Raw genomic sequence first — 9,759 nt, 5'->3', positions numbered from 1 at the left:
CCATTGCTATAACAAAAAAAATAAATTTAATACCCATTGTTTTGGACACTAGGTTATTGCAGGTTACTAAAAACTAGTGTCGTCTTATTGGAAACATTCTCTTTAATCACAAAAAAACAATTAGAGAGAAACCTCTTGTTTACAACTTCAAAGTTTTACAAATTAATCACTGTAAGTTTTACTATGAAACATTGTATTTTAAAATAATTCCTCTATACCAAAAATATTAAATTTGACTTTTGTTTTAAACGTATTACTTAAGAAGCAACTGAAAACACTATTTACTAAATTATTTGCTGACTATTTTAAATTAGCATATAGCATTAAAGATTAATTCAAAGGAACTCTTTTGGTTGACTCAGTATATATTTAGCTATTTCACTGCAATGTTTATGGATATATTGAAATGTTTAAAATTTAAATCTGAAGCAATTAACTGTGCCTTATGTATGCATCGCCTTTTTTTGAAAAAAAACTCAAAAACACTAATTTGATTTATTGCAAAAGTTGTTTTTCAAATTTATTCTCTTTTAAACAGTTGAGTATGACATTTCACATTACATCACTGAAACCTTGAGCTGAAATCATAAGTAAAATTCAGTAGCTTTCATACCAATACAAGAGGTTGATAATTGAAAATTTTGATGATATAAATGTGATATAAATGATGACCTACGGACCAATAATAGCATCAGTACAATGACCGACGTAGAAATCGCATCAGTAGGATGACCAACATAGAAATTGCATCAGTACAATGACCGACGTAGAAATCGCATCAGTAGGATGACCAACATAGAAATTGCATCAGAACAATGACCGACGTATAAATCGCATCAGTAGGATGACCAACATAGAAATTGCATCAGTACAATGACCGACGTAGAAATCGCATCAGTAGGATGACCAACATAGAAATTGCGTCAGAACAATGACCGACGTATAAATCGCATCAGTAAAATGACCAACATAGAAATTGCATCAGTACAATGACCGACGTAGAAATCGCATCAGTAGGATGACCAACATAGAAATAGCATCAGTACAATGACCGACCTAGAAATCGCATCAGTAGGATGACCAACATAGAAATTGCATCAGTTACAATGACCGACGTAGAAATCACATCAGTAGGATGACCAACATAGAAATTGCATCAGAACAATGACCGACATATAAATCGCATCAGTAGCTTGTTCTTCAACGGTAACAGAGGACAGTGAATATGATTCAAATGAGGTGCCTAGAATCAAAACCCACCAAGTCCATCTCAACAAATTTTCGGAAAAGTGGAGAAAACTGCCACAAACAGACTAATCATAAGAACTAACCAATTCCTTTACCAAAAAATTACATAATATTTACTTTCATATAGTGACAATGTATGATCAAAATCCCTACAATAGTTTCATGAAAATTTAGAAAAATATTTTGAATCTGGCGGATTTTAATTCTAAGATTGGGACTTGGTGGGATTTGATACCAAAATAAACTAAGACTGCAAAGGGGATAAGCTGTAAAAACTTACTTTACTAACGGTAAAGTTTATTTTGCTTACACTTTAATTAGGTATAGGCTTAATAAAACAAATATAAAGTAAAAATATGGGTTTTAATAATTTTAAAAAATTGCAAATTCTCGTAAAATAATTTAACGTTTTTTTTTTTTTTTCAAAAGTAAACACAGCCTTTATTGTTTTACTATAACACTATTCCTTTATCAATTTCATCATCAACAATGATGCTTTTATTTTCTTCATTGTTCTGACCTTCAGCTTTTTGGTTTTCCAAATCGCGATAAAAAAATTTTAGCATCTGGTGGCTTCTCCAGTCTTCTCCAAAGTGCTTTGCGAGCAGTCTGGAAACATCCTTTACCTGTGCAGATTTAAGGCCCAACCCCCTTATTGATGGTTTTTGGGGATTATGTGAGACATATCAAAATTTGGTTTTGTGACAGATTTTGCTGCGCAACCTTCAGTTCTATAAAAGACTTCACCCTGGACCAGAATGTTATTTTTCTTCTTGTTCCGTTTTTTAACATTATCCTTTTTGAGGGGTTAAACTTTAAATGACACAAGTTCGGTTTTTTCCACTTTTTCAGATTCAGACTTCCAGTCTTTAACCAGGACTGTGACTCCAACATGATGAACGGTTTCATGTTTCCCCAGTGGGGGGTGGGGGGGGGGGGGGGTGGGGGGGGGGGGGGGTGGGGGGGGGGGGGGGTGGGGGGGGGGGGGGGTGGGGGGGGGGGGGGGTGGGGGGGGGGGGGATTGTGTCCAGGGACCTGCAACGTCAAGTGGGACGCCTGAAACATGGTAGAAAAGACACAGCTGACGTGTCACAATGCAAACTAACTACCTATCGGTTACTATTCAAATATCCATCTTTTTCCTTTTTTTATTCCCTTTCACATCCACCTGTCACCTCTCCTTAAGTTGCTTAGGTCATAAGTTTTTCCGTCCACACTATGAAATAAATGAACACTAGGTTTTTGTTCTGAATTGTCTCATGTGTCCCAATAAACGTTTATTTTTAAAAAATATAGAGAGCGCTCAGTAATGTGCGAGACAAAAATATAGAAATTGAAATCAATAAGGGAACTACGTATAACCATTAAAAGTCCTAAAAACTAACTAAGAATTTTTAAAATACTAGCACTCTTCAATCCCGAGCGGCCATAAATCGATTTGGTACAATGTACCCGTAGCCTGTTCTCACAGGGAGTATTGACAAACATCTTCTTCTTATACAGACACTGAAAGTCGATATAATACCAAGAAGTAAATCTTTAAAACAGTAGCATAAACAAGATCGACGATGACACATAGCAAACATTCTGACGGGGGGGGGGGGGGGAGGGGTGGGGGGGGGGTAACATGGCTTTTGTTTGAAAAGCATGTGCCAAGAGCTCATTTTAAACCAGCACGCGTGATTACCCAACTTTAATTATCTGCTGAATTTTTTTAAGTGGATTATTAAAATAAAATATATCTGATTAACAAGTAGAAAAAAAAAAAGGTCATTTTCATTTTGCTAGGAATGAAAGAAAACGTAATTAGACTTTGGTTAATTTATTCTGAACAAATGATTAATTGTATTTGTGTTTTTTTTGGTTAGCAGAAATTTTGTATTATCACGGTCGATTCATAGTCTTTGCAGCATACATACATTTTCAAGGTCAGGGGATACTACTTCGTTAACGATGCGATAGCTACACACATACTTTATTTTTTAGAGAGTAAGACTTTTAATAAGAAGTTTAAGTTCCATTTGATTCATACCGTAATAACATATCTCCTTAAGTTTCTATATAAGTAATCGAGGTGTTAGATGATCGTGCAAAGGGATATCATGAATAAAAGAACAACGCAGAATCTTATGGTACATTATTCGATCTCAGCGGAAATAGTGGGGTTTCACGCGATGTAGTCACGAGAGGGAGAAAACTTATTACTTATAATACTTTATAATATTGATTGAGACATTGAATAATGTATTGAAAACTGATGCCGGAATGTTTATTGTAACCTTTTTCAATAAAAAAATAGTCTAAAAAAAAAAAAAAAATAACGAACAAAAACAGCTCTGGTGGCATCTTTTTACTTATCAAGAATGAATTTGCAGAAAAAAGATAGAAGAAGGATCAATCCCATGGGGAAAATAAGAAGAAAGAGTATTAAAAGCCCTGAGAATAGTCTGTCCCTATGTGCTGTTGAGCTACTAGCGCAACAAAATCTCCGTGCTAGTTGTGTTTTACCCAGAAACTAAATTAAGTGAGGCAAAAAAATGATATTGATACAAGCTGTGATATAGCTTTAACAAGATGCAATACTTGTAAGAACTATCACTTAGCGGTACAGCTCCCCTGTAGATCGCTATCAAATAGACGATTGACAATTTTATTTAAATATTTAACAAAGTTGCATACATAATAAAAAAAAATTTAGTCAAAAATGCTAAGAAAAAACATGTTTACAAACAACTGAAAACACCAAAAGTAACTGTGCTACAGACCATTGCTAGGTTAAATAAATTAAACAAAGCATATACTACATGCATTAGAAGTAAGTGATTGAAATCACTGAGGATGCAAGGCTTACTCACTCTTGATTGTAGAATGTGGTTGCCAAGAAGAAAAATTAGTAATTCACTTTATATATAATTTTTGGTATATTGTAGGAGAACCCGAGCTGGGAGACCTGGACCGTTTATTAAAAATAAAAGTAACCATTGGCTAAAACACATTTAGATTTATATCACATCTAAAGAAATTGAGAGTTTGGCGATAGTGAGCTCTCTGTACACGTATATAATTTGTCACAAAAATGTTATTAATAATGCACTCTATAGAATTTTTGCAAACAATGATAATAGTTTTTAATAAATTTATGATTCTAGTTTCTCACAAAATTTAGTATTACTACAAACGTAAGACCTTTCGACTTAAACCGAAAAATTTTGGCATTCTTTTTTAAATTACCCCCTTACTAAATTTGTTTATTAATTATCAAACTATAAACAAATAAAAATTTTTCATTGTGAATAAAAAATAAAAATGTTTATATACGGTAAAGGAATGAACACAGAATTAATGTAGTTTTAAATTTGTTTATAGATGCATTATAAAATTTTTAAAACGTACATTTTGTTTCTGAGTTTTTCCTTTGGCTCCCTGCTGACTGAATTCTGGCCGAGGAATTGGGAAGATAAAATGGTGGATGTTATATTATCATTTCGTGAGTTTCTATTGCGGATGATTGTAGCGTATTCTGAAAGAGTTCTAGTTAGGTATTTTTGAATTAACTGAAAACTGTGGTTAATACCTAGTTGGATTGTTGTTAACACTTCGTTTCCTAGTTACAATCAATCAGCCTTTGATCGTGAGATACTTACTATCCCAAATTTGTTCGAAGATAGTTGTGTTGGGGGTAAATTGACACCGTAGGCTTGCAATTAACTTTCTATCTTCTTGTTTATTACCTTCAAACTGTACCCTATTTCATACAAAACCCCATTGTCTTTGTGTTTAACGCCATATACCCGAAAATTTTTGAAATAAATATTTTACCGTATGCTGGGAACCAATATATATCTTATGTCATATTAAGAATGGTAACCATTAAAAACCTCTACTTCCTAATCTGTGTGATTTAAATGAGTAAATATGTCAAAAAATCCAAAACAAAGGCCTATTAATAGAATGTAAACATTTTTGTAGACCTTATGAAAATAATATATCATGTCTCTTTTAGTATAAGTAAGAGAGTGATAAATATAGGACAATATATTCAATCCTGTATAATAATATATGATATACTTAGTGTTGCTGAAAGTTGTATAGTCACCTAAGAATGTATACAGGACCTGAGCCAATAAGTACGGTACTAATGACGCTTGTCTTCTCGGAAATATGTATGACAAAGCAGGTTTATATACTCATAAGAAGAAATTGATTAATAAAAGCATGCCCGTCTAAAGTTAGGTAAATCTACAGTAAGCTATATTAATGAAATTTTACTCTTATTTTTTATTGTATAGGATTTTATTTATCCTTAGAGTGTTTTTTGTATTTGTCTACTCTGCATAATCAATGTTTAGCCGTAGGGGGAGGGCGTTAATGAATAAACATCTTATTTTATGTTTAAAATAAATTTGTAACCATCCCATATATACAAAATCTAGTCTTCATAATATAACAAAAGGACACATAGTCCTCTAACATGATGTGGCTTAGGTAAGGGAGACCTAATGGTAAATAGAAAACTTCTATTTTTGTGACAATTATGTACTCTAGTTTTTTGTAAGAATAATAATTGATATAATATAGTTATTTTTCGTGTGATTCAGATTTTTAATTAGCCATTTACGTATGTTCTTTACAAAAACAATAAATTGAAGTACAATATGTGCATGTCATTATCGCTTTAACCACTATAATTCATGGTTACAGTCGCGTGACAACTATAAGCGGTGGTACCAAAAACACTGATCACAAGAGACGGTACTAGTAACGAATTGACATAGGCTACATTTAATGAAATATTTTGTCTTAAAATTAGATATGTGCGATCCAAATAATAGAGATTTTATTATGTCTTAAAACTAAACAAAATTACAAGGTACTTATACATAACATGAGTAAATATGCTATATAACCCAATAGTGAATAAAAATTATGAGTGTGATCAGTGTTTTGGGTATCTGTGTCAGTTGTCATAGAGACTGTAACACCATAATGACAACATAAGTATTATTAAAATATTCAACCAATTGCTTTTTCGTTCCATGCTAGACAGGTTGCCTAGCTTGTAATACATAATTTGCGTAAAGCAATGTTCCATTGTTAGTGGTCAACGAAGTAAATTGCTGTTTTGCGGCGATCTAGCATGCCCCTTTTGCCTATTATTGATGATGATGACTGTATAGACATCTATTTCTTATATGTATCCTGCTAAGGAAAGTAGTTTGGCTAAGTCCGCTTCATAGTATGGACAGAAGAGTTTTTAATTCAGAAGAGAGAGAGTCAAGAGTTGCAGAGCCTGAAACAAAATGGTTGGACTCTTCTTCATTTAGTAGCACTAGTATGGGTTCTAAATAATTCATGTTTGGATCAACTGCCTCGACATACTGTAAAGACATGCAACAACCAAAGTGAATGCATTCAGATTATCTGTTGTATAGTTAATGAGATTTGAGCTATATTATTAAATAATGGCCAGTCTCAGCATGTGGCTAACCGAAACTTGTGTATAGCCATGAAACTGAATAAGTCATTATGGGCAAATGGCGTGCACTTGTCTGGAAACACTAAAATCCTGGATCAGCAATATGTGGGTTTTTGTAGGCATGTGTTCAATTATACTATGGGTGTGTGCTGGATTCTGCCTAAAAAGAGAACTATATTTAAAGCCCCCAAATATCATATAATTGTTGTTAGTAATAATGATCAGGATCTGCCATAAAAGATATGCTTTGCTTTCAGTAACATAAGAGTTTTCAATGTTAAGGATTGGTGGTTCTTAGAGACGACGGACACCGGTGGAGGAAAGCTGTTAAAGGACATTTCTCATGTGTGAGTTGCAGAGGCAAAATTTGTGACGGGAATAGATATTGAAACTTAAATGGATTTGACAAGATATGTGTTGAGTCAGTTGGTCCTGTCAAAAATGAATTGTCCCATGAATAAAATCAATTTTCTTGAGTTGTAGAATTGCCATTATGTTATCTGTCTAACAGCATTTAAAATTTGATTACTTGATTCCACTCAGATAGTTTCAATAAATAGAGTACTGTAGACGTTTTGAATTAGCTACTTATCTGATACAGATGTTTAAAACAGTTTTTCTCTTTTTTTTTCTCTTTGGAGGCGGCCTACTTGCCATGCACTTAAAGCATTCCAAGGGCTTTTTTGCGCATGCCCCGGAAAACACGACCATGAGGCGGTTTCAACTAGCAAGCTTCAAATCAATGCAGTTCCAGGCACCCAGGGCAATCTCTGCTCAACAGCAGGGATGAATATCTACTAACATATCATTACTTTTAAGGTCAATCACTGAAAGGGTTTTTTGAAGAGGAACTTATAGGATGATGTGTTTATTCATCATAATGTCCGATTTAAAAAAACATTGTCATTTACTGTGCTCACATAATTTTGTCATTTAGATTCCTCTGTATTAACCAAGATCCTTTTAAATGAGTTTACAAGCTTTCTTCTTGTTTGGAGAAAAAATTTAAATGCAAAGGTTAACATTGTATTATAGTGGACGGTATTGTTTTTATCTTGGAGCATAAAGAAGGTTCTTTGGTTAATTTATGTTTTCACGATCTGACAATTATGACTTCTCCAAGTTATCCATATGAATTTAAACTTAGGCATCTATAGTATGGAAAAAAGTTTGATGGAGAAGTTATGTAAAAAGAGACGTACTGAGCCTTCAAGTTTTAACTATACTCTTTTACAACTTGTTTGTGATCAAATATTTTTCATACTCGTACTGCCTCATATTTCCTGTAACAATGTATGTTATGGTACCAAAGAGATCCCAGATAGAAGCATCTATACAATCGATTTTAATATGTTGATCAATGGATTTGTTTTGCTTGTTTGGTGTCTGGATGGCAGATTAGAGATCCTGTTTACCACTTAAGAGTCACTAAGCTGTATGTAAAGACATGTGGTACCCAAACCAGTTTATAAACTTTTTAGTGCCATAAAAAGCCTTAATTTGAATATTTTATTCAATGAAGTTATTCAATTTCTACTTAATTACTCTTACTCTCCACATGGACCCATGGATACCCTAGGGTGGTATTTTGGCCTCGCCAACCCAGCTGTGCCGGATCCATCTCTCCCTGTCCATTCACAATCCTCCTTGACCGGCCGCTCTCATTATCCACAAGTCCTTCTCCACCTGGTCATTCCAGCGATTTTTGGGTCTCACCTCGAGGTCTTCTTCCAATTGGATTGTGTTTCCAAACCTCTTAAATCAATTTATCAATACCTTCCTCACGCATCACAATTGCCAGCCCACACTGCGAAGTCTCTTGCTCTTATGCTATCTCCTACAACGTCTGGAGATTGAAACATCTCTCTGATTTCTTGTTTGTGCCCTGGGTTACGTTCAATTTAACCCAGGTTATTTATCCACCACAACCATTAGGAAGAAATCAGATTGCATATCACGAAAGAGCATTACTGTTATTTTTTAATTTTTTCTTTGTATTTATTTTATTTTTACATAATTATGGGCATATGGACAACAATGCAGTTACCGTTTAAACAAATTCCTATTTACCTTCCAAAATCCTTAATCACAGAGGCTGTTAACAAATAATAAATTGATTTTTTAGGAAAGGGGATGTAGTGGGGGGGGGGGTGGGGGGGGGGGGGGGTGGGGGGGGGGGGGGGTGGGGGGGGGGGGGGGTGGGGGGGGGGGGGGGTGGGGGGGGGGGGGGGTGGGGGGGGATTAGATTTGAAAATGGTATTTCTGAAACAATATTCTCTTTTTTATAGAAGCTGTAGCAGGCTGCTTGAGTCAAAGATTTGCTTGTCTCAATGCTGAAATTTATAGTCGTTGATTAAAATGGTTTAGTATTGTTAATATTTTAAATTTTGTAGATGTTTTAGTTGTTCAGGGTATGATGTCACTGCTGATGTATGGCAGTTGTCAGTGGGCCTTGTGTTGCCAGATGTCTACCTGCAGTGTCAGCAACTGCCGAGCCCTTGTGTTGCCAGATGTGTTGCTGCAGTGTCAGCAGCTGCTGGTCTATATGACACACTAGCCACGGCTTAAATCTTGCATCACTACTAGTTATGAGTTGGGAGTTGCACAGTGACGTCACTAAAGTGATTGTCCACACTTCTAGTGATTGTCACACTGGTTGCTGGAAACATTACTTCTTGATATCTTGTTTTTTTTCTCTTTTAATGTGAATAGTGTATATTGCAGTGAATTATTCTTGAAGGAACATAAGAGTATATGAAGAGGTAGTTGTTGGCCATCAAAAGTAAGTCAGCACTGGGGTGTTAGCGTATTTTGTTGTGTAAACTTTTGATTTGACACTTAAGTCTTGCCTATTTTTATAATTAAGTCACACTTGCAGTTGTTTGGTGTAGTAATGATGAGTAGTTAGTGAGTATTTTGTTGGTTTACACCTTAAAATATTCATAATATGTAAGAGCACTTTCATTGTTGACATTAAGTGCCCACCATCTTTGGTATGTCCTAAATGCAATTTTTATATTGGTGTGCATAAAAAT

This window comes from Homalodisca vitripennis, chromosome 6, assembly GCF_021130785.1.
Source record: "Homalodisca vitripennis isolate AUS2020 chromosome 6, UT_GWSS_2.1, whole genome shotgun sequence".
NCBI classification, from domain to species: domain Eukaryota; kingdom Metazoa; phylum Arthropoda; class Insecta; order Hemiptera; family Cicadellidae; genus Homalodisca; species Homalodisca vitripennis.
Note: the sequence above shows the minus strand (reverse complement) of the source record.